This window comes from Equus asinus, chromosome 24 (genome assembly GCF_041296235.1).
Source record: "Equus asinus isolate D_3611 breed Donkey chromosome 24, EquAss-T2T_v2, whole genome shotgun sequence".
NCBI lineage: Eukaryota > Metazoa > Chordata > Mammalia > Perissodactyla > Equidae > Equus > Equus asinus.
This window is the reverse complement of record NC_091813.1, coordinates 54,831,491-54,856,746: the sequence shown is the minus strand read 5'-3', so window position 1 is coordinate 54,856,746 and position 25,256 is coordinate 54,831,491. Positions and strand designations below refer to the sequence as shown.

Genomic DNA, 25,256 nt, shown 5'->3' with positions numbered 1-25,256 from the left:
ACTAAATCCAAGATTGATTAAAAGTCTAAATGTTAAAACAAAGACAATAAAAATACCAGATGAAATTATAGCAGAAAATTTATATAAAGTGGCCAGGAGGATCTTTCTAAGTAAGACACAAAGAAAAAGTAGACATATATGTCTTCTCAAAATTAAAGACAAGTTTTATAGTAAATGATAGCCCAAATAAGTTCAAAAGAGAAAATATGATTTGGGGGAAAATATTGTAGTAGCAATTACAACAGCAACTAATGTTTAACTAGCACTTGCCATGAACGAGGCACTTTTCTAAATACTTTACATATATTGAATTATTTCATTCTCACAATAACTCTTTGCAGTAGGCGTGTTATTAACTCCATGCTATATATACTCCTAAAATAAAAATATCTCCAAACTTTAGAAAAAACAGAGACAATCCGGTAGAAAAAGAAACATGGGCACAGATTGTGAATGGGAAAACCACTAAGAGGAAATCCAAATGATAAATAAATAAATGAAAAGATGCTCAATCTCACTGTTAGTCAACAATGAGAGGACGTTTGTCATTCACCAAATTGGCAAAACTCTAGAGAGACATCCAGCTTGGTGAGGATGTAGGGACAGAGTCACATTGTTAGTTGGAATGCTAATTTCCCACTTTATGAAAACTAAACTTAGAAAATCTATTTAAATTAGAAGCACCCATACATCACAGGGAATCTACTCTACAGAAACAAAAGCATGAGTGTAGCAGGATATCTGTAAGAGATATTTATTAAATTGTGGAGAGGGTAAACTGGAAACAACCTGAACAGGACCCATAAAGTTATGGCTGAATAAACTCTAAGATTTCCATAATACAGAATTTTGTGATGTTTTATAAAGAGTTGACACTACATATTTATCTGGAAGGACGTTTATGCATGATGTGACATGAAGTAATAAATTTAAATTCCAGAGTAATGTATATAATATAATTCACTAAAAAACCATATATATGTGTATATATATCCTTATGAGCCAGCCCTGGTGGTCTAGTGGTTAAGATTCGATACTCTCACCACCACAGCCCTGGTTCATTTCCAAGTCAGGGAACTGTACCACCCATCTGTCGGTTGTCATACTGTGGCGGCTGCGTGTTGCTGTGATGCTGAAAGATAAGCCACCTGTATTTCAGATACCAGCAAGGTCACCCACGGTGGACAGGTTTCAGTGGAGCTTCCAGACACAGACAGATTAGGAGGAAGGACCTGGCCGCCCACTTCTGAAAAAATGGGCCTTGAAAACCCTATGAATAGCAGCAGAGCATTGTCTGATAGAGCACTGGAAGATGAGAGGATGGTGCAAGAAGACCGGGCAGCGTTCTGCTCTGCTGTACACGGGGTCACGAGGAGTCAGAATCGACTCAATGGCACTGACAACAACAAATGTTTATATGACATGAAGAATGGTCTGAAGGGTACACACCTGACTGTTAATAATGTAAGACAGAGGAGCAGCGTGATAATTAACTTTATCTTTATATATCTCTGTACTAGTTCACCAATCACAATGAGTATGTATTTCTTTTGTCATTAAAGATCCATGTATTATAATAAAAATTGTTTAAAATTTTAAATTGTTATTTTGGTAAGAGCAGTTAAAAACATGTTAAATAAGAGAAGGCTGCCAGTGCTTGCAAAAGGACCATAAATTGAACCAGACACACTTACAGTAAGATGTGTACTTTTTTCTAATAAACTATTTTTCAGAAGAGTTTTAGAATTACAGAAAAATTGCAAACATAGTACAGAAAATTACCACATACTCTTGAGCCAGTTTCTCCTATTATTAACATCTTACATTAGGTACATTTATTACAATCAATGAACCAATATTGATACGTTACTATTAACCAAAGTCTATACAAATGTATAAAGTCTTGATTCACATTTTCTTCGTTTTTACCAAATGTCCTTTTATTGTTCCAAGGTCTCATTCAGGATACCACATTGTATTTAGTTGTCACATTTCCTTAAGCTCTTCTTGGCTGTGACAGTTTCTCATACATGTTTTTGATGACTCTGACAGTTTCGAAGAGTACTGGTTAGGTATTTTGTAGAATGTCCCTCAATTATAGTTTTTCTGATATTTTTTTCACCATTAGACTGGCATTGTGGGTTTGGGGAGAAAGACTTCAGAGGTAAAGTGCTATTTTCATCTCATCATATCAAGAGTGCATACTATCAACATGACAAACTACTGATGTTGACCTTGCTTACCTGGCTGGGGTAGTATTTGTCAGGTTTCTCCACTGTAAAGTTACTCTTTATTTCTCTCTTTCCATACTGTAGATTTTGGAAGGAAGTCACTATGCACAGCCCACACTCAAGGAGTTGGAGTTATGCTCCACCTCCTTGAAGGCAGAGTATCTACATAAATTATTTGGAATTCTTCTGCGTGAGAGATTTGTCTCTTGTCCCCAATTTGTTTATTTATTCAATTATTAATTATGTTAGTATGGACTCATGGACATTTATTTTATATTGGGTTATAATCCAATACTACTTTATTTGGTTGCTCCAGTTGTGCCAGTTTTGGCCATTGGGAGCTCTTTCAGTTGGCTTCTGTGGCCCTTTGACATACTCCCATCGTTGCGAGTTTGTGTTTTATTTTGAACACTTCCTTTCTGACACAAGATGATCCAGTTCATGTTGTATATTGCCCACACCAGTCCCAGAATCAGCCATTTATCCAAGGATCCCTTGTTCCTTTTACTAGAGAATGATCTTAGAAACCAGATCTGAGTGTTAGGTGTGCTCTTTGCTTTTGGGATGTCATTGTTTCTAGCCCCTCTCAGCAGATAAAACAAGGAAATGCATATGTGTATACACACATATCTACAAATATTTCTATATGTAACCATCTGTATCTATATGAAACTAAACATGTACGCATACTGATGTCTCCAGCTTTAATCCATTACCCCATGGATCATTCTAGCCTCCTCTCCTTGTGCATCTGTAAACTCTCACCCCGACAGTGAGACACCTGGCTCCCACCACCTGCCATCTATATACTTATTTTTTCATTCCCAACACACATGTATAACAGTATTAGAATTGTCGACCTACATTTCTGTGGAGAAAAATTTTATCAACTAGAGTATAGTGCTTATATACAATTTCTTTTGCCTTTAGTCTTACAGACTCCACATGATTTTCCCCCGTCATCTAAACTTGTTTTTTAATTTGTTATTTTGTGTCTTTGTTTATCATATTATTTCAGATCTGCACTTACATGGGATCAATGTTTGGAGAATTTCACTCAGAAGTTGTACAGTTCTAGGGCTTGTCAAAAAGAGAGATACTTTCCATTTGGGGTTAGACTGCTTGTTGAAACTGTTATATCACAAAGAGAAAAACAATAACAAGTCCTCAAGATATGGACACCAACCAAAAAAGTTTCATTGTCCCTTTATTCTATCTCAAGTCCAGTGATAAGTGATATCCAGATATTACCTGCTCTGTTCCTGCCCTCTGCTTGAAGGTGGGATTCTTTAATTTTCCAAATGGTTTGGGGTTCCAGAGGTGGGAGTGAATGACAAAGGGCTTGATAGACACCTACAGCAGAGCCTCCACCAGCAGGACTGGGTTAATGTCAAAAAGGGGGAAGGTGTTCCAAACCCTTTCATTACTTTCCTCAGGGAAGAAATTGTGGGCCCATGGTGAGACCCACTCACAATCCTCATACGTCGTTTGGGGCACTGAGGGCAAGTGTCTCCTTATCCTTCACAGAAACAGAAAAGCAAGACTGATACCTAAACAAAGTTCTTTGAGCTGAGGATTTACATGCAGGAAACTCTCTTCCCCAGCACAGAGAGCAGTCTATATTCTAGGAAAGGGTCGTGGGTCCTGACAGTTCTTTGAACAAGAACTACAGACTAGTCCATTAATCTCACCTACTTCCCATGTGAAGAAAAAAATCATTACATGGTGGTAGCACATATATCAAGTTCCCCAAATGAGATTTTTCTGAAGGTCTCCCATAAGGCATTCATCTTTCCACACTAAAAAGATCACTCACAAAAAAATCCACAAGATGTTTTCAGAGTCAACTAAATAACTTTGTGGATGAACTCACCTACACATTGAAAAGGTCTTGGGTTTTGAATTCCACATTAGGGAGTCCCATGGAAGAATGCCGTAGGATGGTTTGGAAATCAGCCTAGTCTAGGTGGTTCTGGAAACATCCTCTTAGAATGTTACGAATGCTCTCACCATTCTTAAAAGTGTCCCTTAAGTATGGTATTTGGAAGTGACTTAGGTTGTTGTTCCATGAGAAAGTCGTTTTCTACTTAATTCCCTATGGAAGTGGCAATTTTATTTCAACAGCTACAGAGACAATCCTGGTAAAACCTCAGTACAGGTCATCCCCAGGAGAATTGTCTTTTGAGAGAATGAAGGAGAGGTTGCTCCATAGCTATCCCATCAGGATTGTTACCATGGTGACCATGGGATATACTTGTCCACAGATTGACCCTTTCAGTGTCTTGCTGGGACCATTTCCACATTTCTGTTACATGCATTATTCTCTAAGATGACCATAAATTTTAACTGACATCTGTGTTCCCAGGGTTCACACCTGTCAGCCCTTTTATGGCCCTAGAGCAACAATGAGGAAATCTGATACAACTTTCTCAGGAAGCAACCTAGATTCAACAATAGGACTTATATCTATTAGTTGAGCCAAATATATACAGTATATATTAAATAAATTACAATATGTAATATATAATTATCTATCAGTCTACTTATCATCACTCTCTGCAGAGAGCTTCCATCCTCTGTACTGTACATGGGCAGAAACTAAGTTCTCCTAGAAGCCCTTAGTCAAATTTCCCCTTTATAAGTCCGAAACACCCTGGCACTGTATTTTTCCCTCACATAAGAAAAAAAGGCAGAAAAAAGTGACTTTGCTATTTTTTTCTCAAATAAGTGACACCAAGATTTCTGTGTATATTACTCAGTAGTAACACTGGCAGATCTAGCCAGAAAGCAAGGTGCGTAGATGGGTGGGGGTAGAACATAAACGAAACACAGTACAAAGTATATTATTTATATTATTTGTATGAGAATAGGATTGTTTTGAAATTCACATTGTGAAAATTGATTTCCTTATATATGCTTTGTTATTATGAAATAATTAAGTTTTTCTGTTTGGGCAAGTACCAGTAATATAATGCTTTGTAGTTTATAGATTAAATATAAGCTTTGATTAAAGATATAGTATAACACAGAGGTTAAAAAGGCAGGATCTGGAACCAGACTGCCTGCTTTTGAATACAGCACTGCTATCTACCTGCTGGTGTTGTGTGACGTTGAGCATGTTATTTATCTTTTTCTTGCCTCAGTTTCTTCTTTGGGAAAAATAAGGAAAAACCTACTTCTACATCAGAGTTATAGTGAGCATATAAAATTAATTAATACAATCAGCCGCTTAGAACAAAGCCTGGCACAGAGTAAGCATTCAGTAAACGTTAGTTATGCATTATTTTGGTCTTATCATGCCACAAGCTGCTTTGATTTGTGTAGTAATATACTTTGGTTTTAAATATTTTCTCATAAACTTTTCGGTCCTTGTAACCAAATAGAAGCTGCAGAATATATCAGCTTCCTAATCTGGTTTATTATGTTATATAGCTCACAACAACACTTGGAAGAAATTGAAAAATAAGACTAATTTTCTTGGGAATTGCAGGTTAAATATCTACACTTAGTGGAGCAATAATCCATAATCTATATTATAATCCACATAGAGCTAGACCTCGTTGCTCTCGCTCTGAAAGCAACCTTAACACGGTATGTAATTGGAAAACAAAAAAACATCATACAACAATTCTAAAAATTTGGAAAGCAACTAAATTTACCACTGTCTCCCTGAAATACACCAAAGAGGAGTTTCAGTCATAATATACAACAAAATTGGTTTAAATCTTCCTTTTCACCCACCTTCCTAGAGTCCTGTGCCACATGGTAGATAGAGCAGCTCACCCTGAACTCTAGCCTCAGAACACCTCAAAATATCCCCTCAAGCCAGATGAATTGACCCTTACCTTTCTTGCTCTCTTTTCCTTTATTTTTTCTTCTTTTTCATAATTTTCTTCTACAAACAACTCTTTGTCATTTCCAATTTAAAGCAATCTAACTAGCTCAAACTCCTTTCAATTCTTCCCTCACCTGGTAGCCTGATCCTCACAAGACCCAGGAGTTTAAGAGGCAAGAGAGAATTATTCATAGTGAGTAGCGAAAGAAAGAGAATATGAAAATATTTTAATGTTTTTTCTGCAACAAATGGAGTTGTAAAACAGGAAAAAGAACCATAACATACGATAATACAGACATATGCTTATATAAATATGTAGTATTTATTTTTCAACCCTTGCTATGCTTACTATTAAATGGCAAAGTAAGTATGGAAAATTAGCTATAACTACAAATCGCGGCCTCTTTAGACATATAGCAAGTTTTGTATGACAATCTATTTTTAGAAAGAAAATAAAGACCTATTGATTCTAGTAAAAAAGTAATGATATATTACACCTTAAAGTAGTTACATATTAGTGGTAGGTATATTAAACATGTGTTTTGAATAGTGTCCTTTGTTTCCAAAAGTTGACAAAAATAATATTAAAATTTTGTTTCATCAGAATATTTAGTTGAGCTATCCTTTTTTAATCTTTGAATTATTTTTGAATCTCAGATCATTTTATTCCTTATTTTGTTTAAACAAAAATGAGAGAATGGGGAACTTACGTCTTATTAGTTAAGTGATTTTTTTTAAATTCAGGAAGGAAGAATTTTTGCTAATTTGAAACATTCTGTTGAAACATGAAAGAGAAAGAGAGGGTTAGGATAGCAATACTGAACAGTACCAAGTTCAGTAACCCTTACTTTACAGTTTCTCTTATATAGCTTATTGCTGATAATCCTTTCATCACAAGAGAGCAGAATCAAGAGTGGATAATTTTTTTTTTGGTGCACCGTTCCTGGAAGTACTGCAATACCAGGTCGATGCGTGGAGTGGACGGAGCAAGCAAGCTCCTATTCCATCTCCTTGTTCCAAACGTCCATTTAATATATTGTCCTCGGATAGAGGATGTATCAGATATTAAACTGATAAGAACAGATACTACACTTGATCTTAGCCAAAAGGCCTAGAAGCGATGAGTGGATAATTTGATATAACATTTAGTTATTGTCAAGTGATAAAATGTTTGATTGCTTTGTATTACTGTCTGATCACACCGAAAAATGAGTGTTTAGAGTGGGAATAATTTTTGAAATAAGTTACAGATGGTGAAGTCATTTGAAAAACGTCTGAAGTTTAAATGAAGATAAATTAATAGTTGAAAATACTCTTCGGGGCCAGCTCGGTGGCCAAGTGGTTAAGTTTGGGAGCTGGGCTTCAGCAGCCGAGGGTTTCACCGGTTCGAATCCTGGGTGTGGACATGGCACCACTGATCAAGCCAGGCTGAGGCGGCGTTCCACATGCCACAACTAGAAGGACACACAACTAAAAATATACAACTATGTACCGGGGCCTTTGGGGAGAAAAAGGAAAAATAAAATCTTTGAGGAAAAAAAATACTCTTCAAGTAAAAAATCTAGGGATTTCGTCCTCAGGATGAAACTGACGGTTCTTTTGGTTCATATTTACAAACAACTTATTGAAGGGCTAAGTACAAGTCTCTCCGAGCATTCATTTGAATATTTAGAAGAAAGTTATGAGCTATGTTGTTATTCTCTACCACAGGGAGGCATTTTTCTGAAATACACTGATCCTCTGAAATAAAAATGTACACAATCAATACCAAGAGTTTTGGAACCTCAGCCTAACATCTGACTATTTGCTGCAGATTATTACATCTTTCTCTTATTCAAAGCCTTAACAGCTAGGTATCAGAATGAATTATTTGTCTTGACTTTTTGCCTTAGAAAACAGTTTAAAGTAGATCTGAGGATTAGACCTTCAGGGAAAAATAAATCATTCAATTTTTCTCTATATAACTTGTTTCCAACACAAATACATATTAACAGTTTCTCATAGTGAGTGTAAGTAGTGCTTTATATTTAACTGTGAGACAAGTTGGCCCAGAAAAAAACTAACGTTATTGCATGAGAGGGTAAGTTCTCATTTAAGTACTATTATAAAATTCAGCAATTTAAAGAAAATTCTGTTACCCTTAGCCAGTTGTCAGATGACGTTAAGACTTATTCCCCAGGGCCATCCTTAATTCCTGTTTGAAACATTTAGTAACTATTGAAGATGTATGCAAAATATAAAGTTGTGTCGTAAGTTACACTCATTACCATGGTCATTACCACAGGAGTGACAATACACAAGTTAATACAATCACATTTATGCGTCTCTTCTCTTGGCCGCTTTTTGCACCCATATGAAATTACTCTTCTGTAATACTTAAAGCAAAGGGAAGCAAAGAGTTCCACATAAGGTGGACAGAGGCAATTGTAAGTTCTCAACTGCCAAGATTAACTACAGGCTTTGGTTCTGCAGAAAACCAAACAGCAAGATACTCAATTAATAGCAAGCAGAATCCTGGTTGTCATTTACTCTTTACCCACGGTTCTCTGAGACTGTCTTCTCTATACTGAAATGCGTAGAGAAGTAGCCGATGGCAGAGTATTTTCTTGATTGGGATCCTGATCCTTTCTTTAGATCTATCTAGTGCTGCTGAAAAAGAAATCACTAGTCTTAAAAAAAATTTGCCCTGAGGAAGTTCTGTCTTGATATTAAAAACTAGGCCCCGACTTTGGTAGACATAGGCTAACTAGCAAGCAACAGAAGAACATATAAAATATGCTTTTTCAAACTGGTTTACTAAGTTGGAAAGTCAAATATTTCCAGATCACTGGCTATTGGACAAGATAGACATTTAAAAACATTATCATAGATATTATGAATTATTAACATCCTCTCCCAACCTAAGAAAAAAATAATGAAGTATTGATAGAATAAATTAATTATGTGACATTGGGTAGAACAGTATAAGTTTGCATTTACTGTGATTAAATTTGAGGGAACAAATTTTCTTTTACCTTATGCTTTTTCCCCTTTCCTTTGTTTCTTCTTCTCCTTTTTTGTTTTTTTAACATTCGAATCCAGTGAATTCAGCTATTTTTTCAAAACTGTTTTTCTGGGGGGTCTTGATTCTTCAGTTAATAAACGGATAGCATTGTACTTTATTTGTCTTTAAAGCATTTTTTTTTTTTTTTTTGGTGAGGAAGATTGCTGCTGAGCTAACATCTGTGCCAATCTTCCTCTATTTCGTATGTGGGATGTCACCACAGCATGTCTTGATGAGCAGTGTGTAGGTCTGTGCCTGGGCTCTAAACCCATGAATCCTCGGCCGCCAAAGTGGAGTGTGTGAACTTAACCACTACCACTGGGGCAGCCCCCAAAAGCACTTTTTTCTATCCACGTGCCCTGCCTTGTAGCTACATTAATGTGAGCATTTACAATGCTATGCTATCATTCTTTCCCTGATGTTTACTGCAGGCAGTTGAAATTGTGATGAGTCTTAATGACCATCAATGTTGTGTTCTGCATCTTGACGTTTGACGGAAGGTCTAGACAGGATTCAGAGAAAACTACACAGGAAGCCAGTGTGACACTATGACACATATTAAAGTTATTGAGAGTTTGGATTCTATCACTATCTTTGTTATCTGTAAAATGTAAAAGGGCTAGGTTTATCATAATTTTATTCATACCACTTCCATACCCTTCCTACCATTACTAAGAAAAAAATAATTGGTTGAGGAAGCAAAATTCAGTAACAACATTTCGTATTTTATTGCTAACTAAAATTTTCAGGGCTTATATAGTTTTCTTTGTACAAGTAAAAATATTACTGTAGACTTTTTATTATTTTGTTTGAATAAGCAAATCCATAAATATTATTGAGTTGAGGATGGTTAGCTAAAAATGGCTTACTGCCAAGAAACCTCATAGGACAGCACTATGCTGAGAATTTACTACAATCTGACACTAGGGTCTGACACACTGTTTCAAGCTTTTTAAATTTTTAATATTTTTGTCAATGTGCCATAGTTGAAAAACCAGAAATTCACTCAAAGTAGATCAAGTGAAAATGTGATATATCTGCAGGCTCCAGGGAAATCTCATGGAAAGAAGTTCAGGATGCAAAGCCAAACCTCAAGAACTGAAAAGTCAAGAAAGTTTTTAGTTTTCTCTCTTTGTCCGTACTTCCCTTTGTGTACTTTTTCTATTTTCCTCTTTGTAGATTGATCCTCTCTGTTTATCTTCTCTTTTCTTGCTTATATTGTTGAAGCCAATTTATTCACTTCCAAAGAGACCATAACTCCCAAAGGCCAAGGCCTTTTTCCCCAGTAGGCAAGCTTCAAGGTAAACCAAATGATTAAAGGATAGTTTGGTGGGGATGGAATTAGAGCAGGTGAACGAGGTATGGCTATATGACTTTTCAACAGCAGCCTCGTCTTCAGAATTGTACCCCTCTCAGAACCCGTTGAAGTGATGGGCTTGAGCGGTAGTGTTTATACCGTGTGATCCCATGGCAGGTAGACAATCTGGACATAGATCTAATCATTCAGAGTCTCAGGGTTTAGGCTTTGAAGCAAGGGACACAGACAGGAAGTCAGTTTGAAAATTGTGCATCCTGGATTCTTCTTGTGGAGTGAGTGCCAGAGCTGGCTCCTTGGAGAGCCTGAGCAGCCAGCCAGCAGAAGCTGTAGGGACAAAGAGAAGAAGTAACAAGCAATCTGTGACGAGAAAAATGGAAAACATACACAAATGTAAGTAGAGCAAGGACCTTTCTGGCCTTAGAGTAAGAAAGACAGGCCAGAGTAACGACCGGACTTTGAAACTTGGCTTTGAGTGCTAAATTCGGTTGAAATTGCCTCATAGCCTAGCAATGTATTTTCACTTGATCTACTTTGGGTTAATTTCTGTACTTGTTAACATATATGCCACATATATATATTTATTACAGTAATACATGTGCATAATTTAAAAGTTGAATAGTAATACAGGGTTTATAATAAAAAGTAGCAGTGTTCATTTCCTCCTCACTCCCAGATAACTTCTCTTCTAAACTTTCAACTCTGAAATTGTTTCTTTTAGAATTTACTCCTATATTTCTAAAACTTTTGCTTGAATTCCTGTTTCTTAATCTCTCAGTTTTAGCATTATAAGTTGATTCCCTACTGTGAAAGAAGAGGATTTAGCTACCTTTTAACAATTGCCCTCCATTCATTTAGTATATTCATCACAATTTTTGGTTAAATCAACATTTAGTTTTTGCATTATTATGACTATAGGTATGGTTTATTACATGTGTTTTATTACAAAATGCATAAATATTGTTCACTGCTGAGTCATAAATTGTACAAGAGTTACATTTCCTTTTGGAGTTAATAATTGCCTCATTTTGGGGAGGGTTTAGGTTTTTATATAACTATCATTAATTCTTCCCTAAATTCTGTAACAAAATGTAAAAGCTAAAAGAAACTCTTGATTTGGTTTAAAACATCAGAAAATCTATCCTTTCCCTTTAGCTCTTAGAAAAATCACTATAGGTACCCTCCATTTTCCTGCTCCAGCCAAGAGTGGTTAATTTTAGTGCCTGCTCCACAGCTGTCATTCTGAGTCATCCACTCACCATCATTTAAGAAATCCTTTACCTCTTTGCTGTGTTGAAGTTTATATTTTCTGGGTTCCATGTCTTTCACTTTCTTGACTGACTGCCTCATTTTTGCAGAGCACGTTCTCCAATAGCTTCCTAAGAAAGGGTTTATAGAAGGCAAAATTTTTGAGCACTTGCTTATGTGAAAAGGTCATTTTTTCTACTCCTACAGTTAATTGATAGTTTATATGTATACTTCAAACTTGAAATTATTTTCCCCTCAGAATTTGTCTTCTGTTATTTTCTAGCTTCAACTATTGACTGTAGAATAGAGTCATAGGCATGGAATTCTAGTGGCATCTGATCCCTTTTCTTCTGTCTGTGACCTTTTCCCCCTCTAGCCCACTGGTGCATATATATATTTTTATTCATTTAGGGCATTAGGCAGGTCTTTTCTATGTGGAAATTTATGTCTTTTTGTTCTGATATTTTTTTGCTTAAGTTATACTTTTAATTATTGCTTCTCATTCATTTTCTTTATTCTGCTTCTGAAAATTCTTTTGGTCAAATATAGATCTCTGGGTTTTGGTCATTCAACTTATCTTCTCTCTTCTGTGATGCAACTCTGTAATTTTGTTATAAATAATAGGAAATATTCTTGACATTAACATCTAGAAGTTCTATGATTTAAAAAAAAATTTTGACAATTGTACCTTTAATTTCCAAGAAAAATTTCCTGTTCTACGAATGCTCCTTTAGTGTCTGGTCCCAGCTAACTCACTGTAGCCTTGTGAGCGACCTTGAGGCAGAAGCACCCAACTTAGTCATGTCCGGCTTTTGACCCACAAAAATCATGAGCTGATAAATATTTATTGTTTTAAATGCTAGGTTTATGCAGCAATAGATAACGAGTCTTTTGGTTTCCTAAATATACATATTTATTTCATGACAGGGAAGACAAGTAAAGAGCTGACTACAGCATTATTCTCTTCAGATAGGCCAAAAAGAATATTTTGTATCCATATATTATTAGTGCCCTTGGTATTATACGTAGATCAAAAAAAAAAAAAACCAAAAAGAATGAATGTGAATGTAATTTTTTCTTTGTCCCATTTGTGAATTTCCGACTATCTTATGATAGCACTTGTAACTCAGAAAGCATTTGTAGGACAGCTAGAGAGGTAGTAGTTGAATGTGACATCAGTGAGTGATTTATCTTCTCAATTTGTTGAATTATTTCAAATTACTTTCCATGTTGTCAGACTGTATATTTTTATATTATACTGATTTATTCAAGATAAACATTTGGATCACAAAATCTCAAATATTTAGTGTATTAAAAGCCCCCTCCCCAACCACTACCACTCAGGTGATACCTGCTGTAGTTAAGACCAAGACTGGGGCCAGCCCCATGGCCCAGTGGTTAAGTCTGCAAGCTCTGCTTCAGCGCCCAGGGTTTTGCCGGTTCGGATCCTGGGTGCAGACATGGTGTCACTCATCAAGCCATGCTGAGGTAGTGTCCCACATAGCACAACTAGAAGGACCGACAACTAGAATATATGACTATGTACTGGGGGGCTTTGGGGAGAAGAAGAAGAAAAAAAAAGAAGATTGGCAACAGATGTTAGCTCAGGTGCCAAACTTTGGGGAAAAGTAATAAAGAGTTACTTCCTCCAAAAAAAAAAAAAAAATGACCAAGACTGACATGAATTCTATTTTACCATGAAGAAACTATGGTCAGGGATGAAATTAGTGAATAAATTGGGAGCCCTGTACACAGTACTCCTTCTTTTTAATAATAGTCTCTCGCCATTTGGCCAGAAACTAGAGAAGGTATGAGGCACTGTAAGAGAAATGCTATCGTAAAGAAGAAAAAGTGTCAAAATGGAAATCTGATACAGGCAACATAGTCAATGCCACATGGACAAAGAAATATATATATGTATGTTTTTTGCTGAGGAAGAGTAACCCTGAGCTAACATCTATGCTAATCTTCCCCTATTTTGTGTGTAGGTTGCCACCATAGCATGGCTGATGGGTAGTGTAGGTCTGTGCTTGGGATCCAAACCCGTGAACCCAGGGCCACCACACAGTGTCCTGAACTTAACCACTATGCCACAGGGCCAGACTTCAGAAATAACTTTTAAATCACGTTCGAAAATGTGGGTGGGGGAGAGTCGTTAACTGTTACTGAGTAACAGCTCAGTGTCAGGCACTATCCTAGTTGCTTATGTGCCATCTCAATCCCCACAATAGCCCTGTGACTTAGGCATTATTATCCTCCTTTTACAAATTAGGAAACTGACTTGCTAATGTCAGGAAATTAATGAACTAACCCAGATCTATCAAATCCCAGAGCGTATCTTCTTTCTCTATGTCGTTCTCTTCCTGATACAAATGGGGAATTCTATTTTATATCCCTCAACATTATTATTGATTTGATAAATATTTATCATCTCCCACATGCCTGGGTTAGTCCTAGGCACTACAGATACCAAAAAGGAATTCTTGCCTCTGGAAGTTGACAGTTCAGGAATGGTTGGTTTTGAAACAATAAATTATTTTTACCAATTTACTCTACAGTTATTAAGAAGATTGTCATTTATTTTAGTGACTGTATTCCTTTTCTGAATGTGATTCAACTCTGATAACTTCAGTTATAGTCCATGCAATAAAATGGGACTCAGAATTCCTGCCATTTGGTTCAGCAAATATTGAATTAAATAGCAAAACAAATAAACAATGGAGGGTCACACCTATAGAATAAACAAAGTAAATCAGACAAAAATTTTATGAATGCCCTTTTGTCATTCTAAAAAATAGCAAATGTCTTTAAGATTAACATTACTTATTGAAGTAATCACAACTATGTGTGTCTGGCACAAATTCTGCTGACATTATGGGTTTCTGATTTGGCATTTTGGAAGAGTACATTAAACGGGCTACAAAAGAATCATATGATCTCTGATGAATGCTGGAATGTTACTGTGTTATTTTGAGAAGCAAGAGCCAGGTATGAAAAACTTTGTGTGGGTGTTCGGGATTCAAAACTTGATGTGTAACTGACTGGCATAGTACATATTGGCATGCAGATAATTTTTCTGGAAAAATGTAATAATGTTTTCACTAGGAGAAATGACCTTAGGGTGTAACAAATGCACTCCCTTTTCTTTTGATATTTTCACAACCTGTTGTAGAAATGTAGTATATGCCTTTTGTTGGAAAAGAAAAAAATCTTGGCATTGTCATTACTTTTTGAGAAAGAATTTCAAAATTGTTTACAAAATTGGCCTTACTTCAAAGGGTGCACTTAAACTAGTTCCTGCATCTTGTCTGAAGAATCAACAATTGGTTTGTTCTCTTAATTCCAAAACTCATCTGGTTGTTTCTCGGAACATGGCAGGCAGGTGCCTGGATTGACTTGCCAACAAAAACAACTAAATACTTCTAATAAAATATATTTAATAAAATTTTCTTAAATGCATCAATGAACTGACAATAAAGTAAGAAAATTTCAGGTCAATTATCTAAGTAAAATCAGGAACTCAGAAACTGAAGTGGAGAAATGGCTTCTTCCCTAACCACCTTTCTCCATGTCCCCACCGGGTATTAGAACAGGAAACAATGCAAGACTTGTCCAAGATAAGGAGTCTAATAGGAGGACGCTCCTCCCCCATAAAACTGGGATATCAAATGGCTAAACGTGTAATGGCGAGCCAGCATTAAATTCTCTCCACCCACCTCACTCCCCAGAAGATAACAAGGAAAATCAACTTTCTTGAATTTAAGTGCTGCACTGAGAAGGGTAAAAAGCCATAACTGAGAATCTGAACCAAAATCTGACCCTCAGGCTCAATATATACTAGAGGGCCCCTATAGTTAGGAAGGAAAATAAATAAAGGAGATACGGATGGGAAAAAGAAACAAAGATATCATTATTTGTAAATGTTATGAATAGACATAGAATAGTAAAAAAAATTATAGATAAATTACTAGAATTAAGAAAAGATTTTAATAAGGTCACTGGATACAAAATTAATATGCAAAAAAGCAATTGCAATTCTATACGATTTAATAGTCTTGTTTGCAATGGCAAAAAGAAAATGGAAACAACTCAAATGTCAATCAAGGGGAGATTGAACAAAAAATGTGGTATAGGTAAATAAGGGAGTAGTATACAGTGGCAAAAAAATTAATGGCAGCCACACATCTTCTTGGATTAATTTCACAAATATATATACATATATGAGCAAATGGAGCAAGTCATAGAAGACTACATGCACTAGGGTTCATTTACATAAAGTCAAAAACAGGCAATACTCAATATCCTGTTGGTTAGGGATAAAACCTTTGATGGCACAAAGATAAAGAAAAGCAAGAAAACGATTATCATAAAAGTAGAGATACTATATGGCTTTGGTAGGAGAAATTCTGAACTTCAATATGGCATTGAATTTCACTGAAAGCGCTTTGAGAATTCCATCTTAGATAAACATGTTGTAGATTCTGCTCCTATAGAGGACCTGAATTTTACATGTTATCTTTTTATATCCTTGCTTGTAGTCATTTCATGATTTAAAATATACATCTTAAATATAATTTAAGATGTATATTTAAATATAATTTTTTAAAAATAAAAGTAATATATGTATATCGTTTAAAAAGGCAAATAATACAAGGCTTCTAATCAATAAGCACTAAGGCTCACCCCTGTCTCTTCCCATCCTTGACATGTGATTTCCTTGAAAGTTAAGCAATTTCAATACTTAATTTTTTTCTTTTCTGATTTACCTCCATATTTTTAAATATAATATATATTCTGCCATTTGTTGATTTTTTTCAATTTTAAATGAATATTGACTTTCTAATATGGAAGACAAAGATGTCACCTATAATAATATATGTATTTCCCACCTCATCTACTTATATAGTTATATCACAATTTTTAATGAAATCCACATCCATTGTTTCTATTTTTGTGATATGGAAATACTGTTCAACAGCAAGCCACATAGAATGTTATGATTATATCTACTTTTCTGTACAACGTTTTGTTTTTCCAGGAGTCAATGCTTGCCTTATTTGTTGTTGTGGTTGTGGCTGTTGTTGTTGGGTTTGTTTTTCTATATTCCTATCACTAATTTTCTCCAAATTCTCCAAGATAACCGCAAGTAAGATATCTCAATGTGGTCAAACACTTCAGTTAATTTCTCATTACCATTTTTATTTTGTAGAAATCATTCCAAGACTACTTTGCCCTTTATTCCAATTTGGCTGCTCTTTAGGTCTGCCATTCTTGTTTGTTCCACCAGGTTTATTGAGATATAATTGACATATAACATTGTGTAAGGTGTACAATGTGTTTATTTAGTACACTTATATATTGCAAAATGATTACCGCTATAACCTTAACTAACACCTCCATCACATCTATAATTACCATTTTTTGTGTGTGTGGTGAGAACATTTAAGATTTACTCTCTCAGCGATTTTCAAGTATATAATACAGCATTATTAACTATAGTCACTGTGCTGTACATTAGATCCCCAGAATTTATTCATCTTATAACTGAAATTTGTATCCTTTGACCCACATCTCTCATTTGTACCTGCCCCCCTCCCCCAAGCTCCTGGTAACAACCACTCTACTCTGTTAGAGAAGTTCAGCTTTTTTAGGTTTAGGTTCCACATGACCTAAGTGCTATCATACAGTATTTGTCTTTCTCTGTCTGACTTATTTCGCTAAGCATAATCCCCTCAAGGTCTGTCTATGTTGTCGCAAATGTAGGATTTCCTTCTTTCTCATGGCTGAATAAGATGTCATTGTATATATACACCACATCTTCTTTATCCATTCATCTGTTGACAGGCACTTATGTTGTTTCCATATCTTAGCTATTGTGAATAACACTGCAATGAACATAGGAATTCAGATATCTCTTCAAGATCCTGTTTTCAATTCCTTTGGTTATGTTCCCAGAAGTGGGATTGCTGGATCATATGGTAGTTCTATTTCTGATATTTTGAGGAACTTCCATCTTGTTTTCCATGGTGGCTGCACCAATTTACATTCCCACCAATAGTGCAGAAGTGTTCCCTTTTCTCCACATCCTCATCAACATTTGTTATCTCTTGCCTTTTTGATGATAGCTACTCTGTGGTTTTGATTTTCATTTACCTGATGATTAGTGACGTTTATCACTTTTTCACATACCTGGTGGCCACTTGTATGTCTTATTTGGGAAAATGTCTATTCAGTTCCTCTGGCCATTTTTTAATTGGATTGTTTGTTTTTTTGCTATTGAGTTTTATGAGTTCTTTATATATTTTGGATATTAACCCCTTATCAGGCACATGGCTTGCAATTATTTTTCTACCATTTCATAGGTTGCCTTTTCATTTTGCTGATTGCTACTTTTGCTGTTTTTTATAGTCTGATGCAGCCCCACTTGTTATTTTTGCTTCTGTTGCTTTTCTTTTGGTGTTACATCCAAGAAATCATTACCAAGATCATTGTGGAGAAGCATTTTCCCTACGTTTTCTCCTAGGAGTTTTATGGTTTCTTTTTTTTTTTTTTGAGGAAGATTAGTCCTGAGCTAACTACTGCCAATCCTCCTCTTTTTTGTTGAGGAAGACTGGCTCTGAGCTAACATCCATGTCCATTTTCCTCTACTTTCTACATAGGATGCCTACCACAGCATGGCTCTTGCCAAGCAGTGCCATGTTTGCACCTGGGATCTGAACCATCAAACCCTGGGCCGCCGAGAAGTGGAATGTGTGAACTTAACCGCTGTGACACCAGGCCGGCCCCTGGTTTCTGTTCTTATGTTTAAATCTTTAACTGATTTTGAGTTGATTTGTAACTGGTGTAAGATATGGCTCCAATTTCATTCTATTGCATGCGATTATCCAGTTTTCCCAACACCATTTATCGAAGAGACTATCTTTTCCCCATTGAATAGTCTTGGCTCTCTTGTCAAATACTAGTCAACCACATTGTGAGGGCTTAATTCTGTGCTCTTGGTTCTTTGCCACTGGCCTATGTTATCTACTTTAATGCTAGAACCATATTGTTTTGATCACTATAGCTTTGTAGTATAGTTAAAAATCAGGATGTGTGATGCCTCCAGCTTCGTTTCTCTTTCTCAGGACTGCTTTTTCTATTCCAGGTCTTCTGTGGTTCCAAACAAATTTTAAAATTGTTTTTTCTATTTCTGTGAAAAATGCCATCAAAATTTTGATAGGAATCGCATTGAATCTACAGATGGCTTTAGGTTGTATGGAAATTTTAACAGTACTGATTCTTCTGATCCATGAACGTGGGATATCTTTTCATTTACTTGTGTGTTCAGTTTCTTTCATCAAAGTCTTACAGTTTTCAGTGTACAGATCTTTCCCCTCCTTGATTAAACTTATTCCTAAGTATTTTATTGTTTTTGATGCTATTGGGAATGGGATTGTTTTCTTTATTTATTTTTCAGGCATTTCACTGTTAGTGTATAGAAACACAACTGATTTCTGTAAGTTGATTTTGTATCCTGCAAATTCACTGAATTCATTTATTAGTTCTAACAGTTTTTTAGTGGATTCTTTAGGATTTTCTCTATACAAGATCATATCATCTGCAAACAAAAACAACTTTACTTCCTTTTTTCCATTTTGGATCCCTTCTATTTCCTTTTCTTGCCCAATTGCTCTAGCTAGGATTTCTGGTACTATGTTGAATAGGAGTGATGAGAACAGACACCAGAGCATGGTGGTGTAGGCCCGTAACAAAAGACAGGGCCTGCTCTGGACCCACGAGCAGCTGCAGGGATCCTGGCAGTCAGCGTACTCTCTCATGTCTGCGTGTCTCCCCCAGGCATGTGTACTGCAGTGGATGCTGATGACAAGTGTCAGGCTGGCAGTGTGCAAGTGCACAGCTGGAGGGGTTAACCCCAAGTGTGTGTATAGGGGTAGGACTCAGCTGCAGGGGGCTAGGCTGCCATCTTACAGTAGGGCAGCTGTAGAGGCCTGGGCTGGCTGGCAGTGTGATTCTTTTTTTTTTTTTTTTTTTATTTAAAGATTTTATTTTTTCCTTTTTCTCCCCAAAGCCCCCCGGTACATAGTTGTGTATTCTTCGTTGTGGGTTCTTCCAGTTGTGGCATGTGGGACGCTGCCTCAGCATGGTCTGATGAGCAGTGCCATGTCCGCGCCCAGGATTCGAACCAACGAAACACTGGGCTGCCTGCAGCGGAGCGCGCGAACTTAACCACTCGGCCACGGGGCCAGCCCCTGGCAGTGTGATTCTTGGGCTCTGATGGGGGTGTGGGAAGGGAGAAGGGGAGAGACTCAATTGGCAGGCATCAGTGAATGTGATTACCTGTGGGGCAAAAGATGGTGAAAACTGTAGGGAGTCTGTGGCTGGTGTGTTGCTTATGGGTTTCTTCAGTAGTGAAATACGCTGCGTTCACCTGTAGAACAAGTCGCTGTGAACCATGGTCTCTGCCACTGCATGGCTGCTATCGGTAACCCCTGCTTCTCTTCCTTGTCCCTAGCCGTCTCTACGGTCTCTTTAAGTCTCCGCTTTGCAGGTCTGGGTGGGGTGAAACCTAAAGAGGAACTTCATATGTGCCCCCAAAGGCTGGGCAAGCTGGTCACTCACTCTGCTTTTCCTTCCCTGGTGAGGGGAACTCTTTCTAGAAGGAAAGTTTCCCCTTGGTATTGAGCAATGCCAGCTTGGGGGATGAGATGACAAAGGCAAAACGAAGCTGTCTTACTTCTCTTCTTGTGCAGTTATTCTCAGGGGTTTTGTGTGCCACTGTGTTGCTCAGTTGGACTCCAGGGCTCCCCCAGAACTGTTTTTGTTCGTGGATAGCTAATAACTTTCCTAAACAAATAAAGTTTCCCTCTCGAGTTAGTTTGCCCTTGACATCTCAGTAAACCCATGCTCAAATTCCTTGCACCCCAAAGCCTTTTTCTCTGAGTATATCTGCCTGTGTCTGATGAGGTCTGACTTCAGGATAAGTCCTCACTCACACTCAGAGGACCCATAAACTTCTCCCTTGACTGTCTCTTGGTGTTTAATGAAGCCTGACTTCTCAATAAACTCTTGGCCACTCAGAACACACATAAGGCCTCCACTCCACTCCGTCTTCTTTAATAATGTAATGTGACTTATGAAAAATTCTTATCTACATGAACCATAAGTATTCTTCCTAAAATATGCTTCCTTGTATAGGATGAGCTTAGACTTCAAGTTAAATCTCACCTACAACTTCTAAAGATTCTTCCCAGGACTGTCAGCCTATATCTGAGAAGGTAAACCCTCACCTATAGTCTCTACATTTGAACAAATCAGATTCTCTATCTCCTCTTGATATTCTCTGTGTCCCTGTTGGTTTACATCTTTTGTATTTTTTTTTTTTTTTAAAGATTGGCATCTGAGCTAACAACTATTGCCAATCTTCTTCTTTTTTTTTTTTTTTCCTGCTTTTTCTCCCCAAAGCCCCCCAGTACATAGTTGTATATTCTAGTTGCAGGTCCTTCTAGTTGTGGTACGTGGGACGCTGCCTCAGCATGGCCTGATGAGCAGTGCCATGTCCGTGCCCAGGATCCAAACCGGGAAAACCCTGGGCCGCTGAAGCAGAGTGCACGAACTTAACCACTTGGCCATGGGGCCAGCCCCCTTGCACTCCTTTATCGTCATTTTAGTGGGGTTTCTGCATAGAGCAGAAATAAATGCATACCTTGAAGTTGCCATATTTAACAGGCCAAATAATTTTCACATCATAAAAATCTAGTAAAATGTTTCTTATAGGGTGTTTCTAGTTATAAAAAAGGTAGAGGTGACCTTGCTTAATAGTAAAATAAGTTCTTGAAATGATTTTAAAAAAGCTTGAAAAATCACTGTGCTTACTATTGATAGTCTAACAGTACTTTTTTTTTTTTTTTTGGTGAGGAAGATTGGCCCTGAGCTAACATCTGTTGCCAGTCTTCTTTTTTTCTCTCCCCAAAGTCCCAGTACATAGTTGTATGTTCTAGTTGTAAGTTCTCCTAGCTATTCTATGTGGGATGCTGCCACAGCATGGCTTGATGAGTGATGCTAGCTCTGCACCCAGGATCTGAATTGGTGAACCCTGGGTCACTGAAGAGGAGTACACAAACTTAACCACAACACCACCAGTTGGAACCCTAACAGTACTTTTGACATTTTGCTATAATTTTTTAATTTACTATAATTTTGTGAATATTATTGAGTTATATTAGTAACTTTTAATATCTGTATTAGAAAAACGATTACTCAATTTTTACAGAAAAACTCATCAAATTCTGTAAAATAGATTACTTCTTCCAATTTAAATGTTATTTTAATGTCTTGCTATCTTTAAAATGCACTATCCTAATGTTCATGGTTAGTATCAATGGAAAAAAATGCCTGGGAAATGAAAGAACATGATCAATTTTATCGCTGAGAGACATATCAATAAATTTGAAAACTACCACAAAAAATTAAATATCACAGAACACAAAGGCTATTTTCAATCTATGTATGAACAAACTGGCCTGGAAAACAGATTTCAAAAGTAATAAAGGGTTAAATACAGGCAGCTGCAGACTATTACAGCTTTACTTAGATAACGCAAGTATTATATGCCAAGATTAAAGGAAAGTCAACAAAAGTACTATCTTTATATGGACAAACTGATGAACTGAAAGGTCTCCCCAAACACAGATTCTTAGAACTGGAGGGAATCATTCAAGATGATATGTACCATCTTGTCTTATTATTTCTACATCTCCCTTACATGTCACACATCTCTCTCAACAGACTGTGAGCTGTTGAGGCCAGTAGACTCACCTTCCCTCTCTTGCTCTTCACTGGGCCTAGCACAGCATGTAGCAAGCACCTAGCACGTAGTCGATGTCTTACATATGTTTGATTAGTTGATGGCTAGTGAGTGAGAGATGATGAGCGACTCTGGAAGAAGAAACAGAATACATTTGCTTCAACTCCTTTCTCCCTCTGATTTTTAGCCTCAGCCTATGTGCAGGAAGCATGCATTATATTCTGTTCTCTGCCTGTCTTTGTGAAGTGGCCTGCTATTTTACAGCTATACAAGTGACTGGGTGGGTAAAGGCTAATTTAACAGTGAAATATTAGCAAGCCTGTTGTGCCATTGACACAAAATCACACCCTTCAATTAAACTGTTAACGAAGTTGATATTTTATCTCCAGCTGTCTAGGTCCTATGTTTACCTCTCAGCTAGTTCTGACCTTGGGTGGGAAAGAGGAGTGCTGTTACTGGGCTCCCATGTACTCCCAGCTTTTAAAAAGTCATTCTGTTTATAAAATGAAAGCACAATATACGTTAATGAAAATCAAATAGTGTCATAGGAGTTATAGCAAAAGTCAAGTGCCTCTGCCCCATTGCTGCCCAATTCCATTGTAATGTCAACTTCTCAGAGGGAACCGTATTCAAATGTTTTTTATTTGTCTTGATAGTTTTCCTATTAATTCAATATAATACAAGCAGGCCATAATTTACCACTTTATCAACTTTAGATATAATCCATTGGCTTTCTTCTATAGTGCATGAGGATTTAATGTACTTATACCATCACACCTGTACTATGAGTTTGTTAGATCCAGAATATATATATGTTAAAACCACAATAGTGGTAAAAGAAATTTTCACACGTAATTGTGATATATATATGTATTGCCTAGTACATAAGCATGCATTGCACATTATAGACACAATAAATATACATTGAGTGAATATATATAATTTTATGTTCCAACTCTTCCCTTAAAATGTGAATATTTTTCCCGTTATTAAACATTCATAGGTAACATTTTTTTAGATGGCTGACATTAACAGTGTATGGCTGCCATAATTTATTTAACCTTCAACTTATTATAAAATATTTAGGAAGTTTTCCAACTTTTTAAAGTTACAAATAACCTGTCTGTAAACCTCTTTATAATAAATCCATCAACTGCATCTCTGATCCTTGGACTAGATTCCTAGAAAGGGAATTACTGAGTCTAAAGTTCTTGATACATATAGCCACTTTCCTTTCCAAGATTTGCTTATTTGCACTTCTAATAATACTGTAAAAGAGTAATCATTTCATTGCATGTTATTCAACTCTAAATATATGTAGGCTCTAAGACTTTGCTAATTTTGTGAATTTAAAATGGTTACCTTGTTCTAGCTTGCAGTTTTTTCCCTTTTTTTTTTTTTCCTGAGGAAGATTAGCCCTGAGCTAACATCTGCCAATCCTCCTCTTCTTGCTGAGGAAGACTGGCCCGGAGCTAACATCCGTGCCCATCTTTCTCTACTTTATATGTGGGACGCCTACCACAGCATGGCCTGCTAAGCCGTGCAGTGTCTGCACTCGGGATCCGAACGGCTAACCCCAGGCCACCGAGAAGCAGAACGTGCGACCTTAACTGCTGCGCCACCGGGCAGCCCCTCAATAAAAGTTTTTGTCACTGAAATTTGTAACCACCAGGATTTGATCCTAATACTCTGCTGGGATGGCTCCTTGTAGTTTGGAGATGACCATGGACTGGGGATTTATCTAGATTGGGAACTGGACGTGGGACAACGATTATCCATTGCAACTTCTTGCAGAGTGATCTTCATATACCATATCTCATGGTGTCTCTCTGGAATTCAACTGTGTCCTACTACTTGCAGGATAAATGTCTAACCCCTTAAACGTGCCAAATATGACCTTTTCAGACGTGTCCCATTTACTTCTCCTGCCTCCTCTCCTCCTCTGTATAACCCTACTAACCCCAGTCCGGGAATACGCTACACTCTCTGGGGTCCCCATCCTTTGGATCTCCACTGCATTTTGTCTTCGCTTCTTTCATCGACCGACTCTATCGGGTTAAAAGGTGATTGTGGGCTCCCACAGCACCTACGTGGCGCATTTCTCTAGCCTTATACTTAATTGCACTGTGTTGCAATCGTAGATTTCTGTTTCCGTCTGTTAGATTATGAGGGCGTCCTCCTCTTCATAACTCCTAGCAAGGTGTTGGAAAGGAGGAGGAGTCAATAGATGTCAGCTGTTAGCGGAAAACAGCGCTGCAACATTTCAATACTATTCACTCAGTGAAAGCTTTTCAGGCTATTTTCAGTTTCCCTTCTATTATCTTTCTTTTACTGACCCTTTCTCTTCGGACTCTTTTCCCTCCCACCCACAACCCAGCGGCTGCGGAGAGGGCGACACGTATACCTCCCTCCAGTATCCCCGGCAGGTCGCCAAGGGCACACCCTGCCGCCTAGGACGCCACGTCAACGTGGTGGCGTCACGCGTAGCGCTGACGTCCCGCCGTCGGGCCAGCCCGTCAGAGCCTCCCAGTACCTATTTTTTTGCTGTTAGTCGTGGCAGCTGGAGCTCTGTTGGTGCTGAAAGCCGGTAACAAGGAGTCCAAAAGGCAGGTCCTCGCAGAGGCTGCTTCCTCAAAGTAAGGAGCCTTGCTGTCCTGGAGGACGCGCGGGCCCGCCCCCTAGCGCTGGCCGCGGTCTCCCGGGGAACGGCGCCGCGCGCGGGCGGTTCTGGCTGGGGGCGCGCGTGCGCACTGCGCGGCGTTTGCTCAGGCTCGTAGTAA

General features: G+C 37.5%; 1 protein-coding gene, 1 long non-coding RNA gene and 1 other non-coding gene across 11 annotated transcripts in view; 1 reads left to right on the top strand and 2 right to left on the bottom strand.

Annotated features, from left to right (window-relative positions):
- Positions 1–65: 65 nt before the first annotated feature.
- On the bottom strand, positions 66–25,248 carry LOC123280357 (uncharacterized). Its single transcript, XR_006519204.2, has 4 exons — positions 25,010–25,248; positions 22,488–22,607; positions 11,706–11,803; positions 66–10,751 (listed from the first exon to the last, which is right to left on the bottom strand). It is a non-coding gene; the product is annotated as an uncharacterized lncRNA (long non-coding RNA).
- On the bottom strand, positions 6,994–7,188 carry LOC123280523 (U2 spliceosomal RNA). The gene has a single exon (XR_006519461.1). It is a non-coding gene; the product is annotated as a U2 spliceosomal RNA (small nuclear RNA).
- The window catches only part of TBC1D32 (TBC1 domain family member 32), a 178,783-nt gene continuing 178,470 nt past the window's right edge, over positions 24,944–25,256 (top strand). For all 9 annotated transcript variants that reach the window (XR_011497821.1, XR_006519202.2, XR_011497822.1 and 6 more), the window contains exon 1: positions 24,944–25,112. The gene's annotated coding sequence lies outside the window, so the exon portion shown is untranslated. The remainder of the gene's footprint in view (positions 25,113–25,256) is intronic.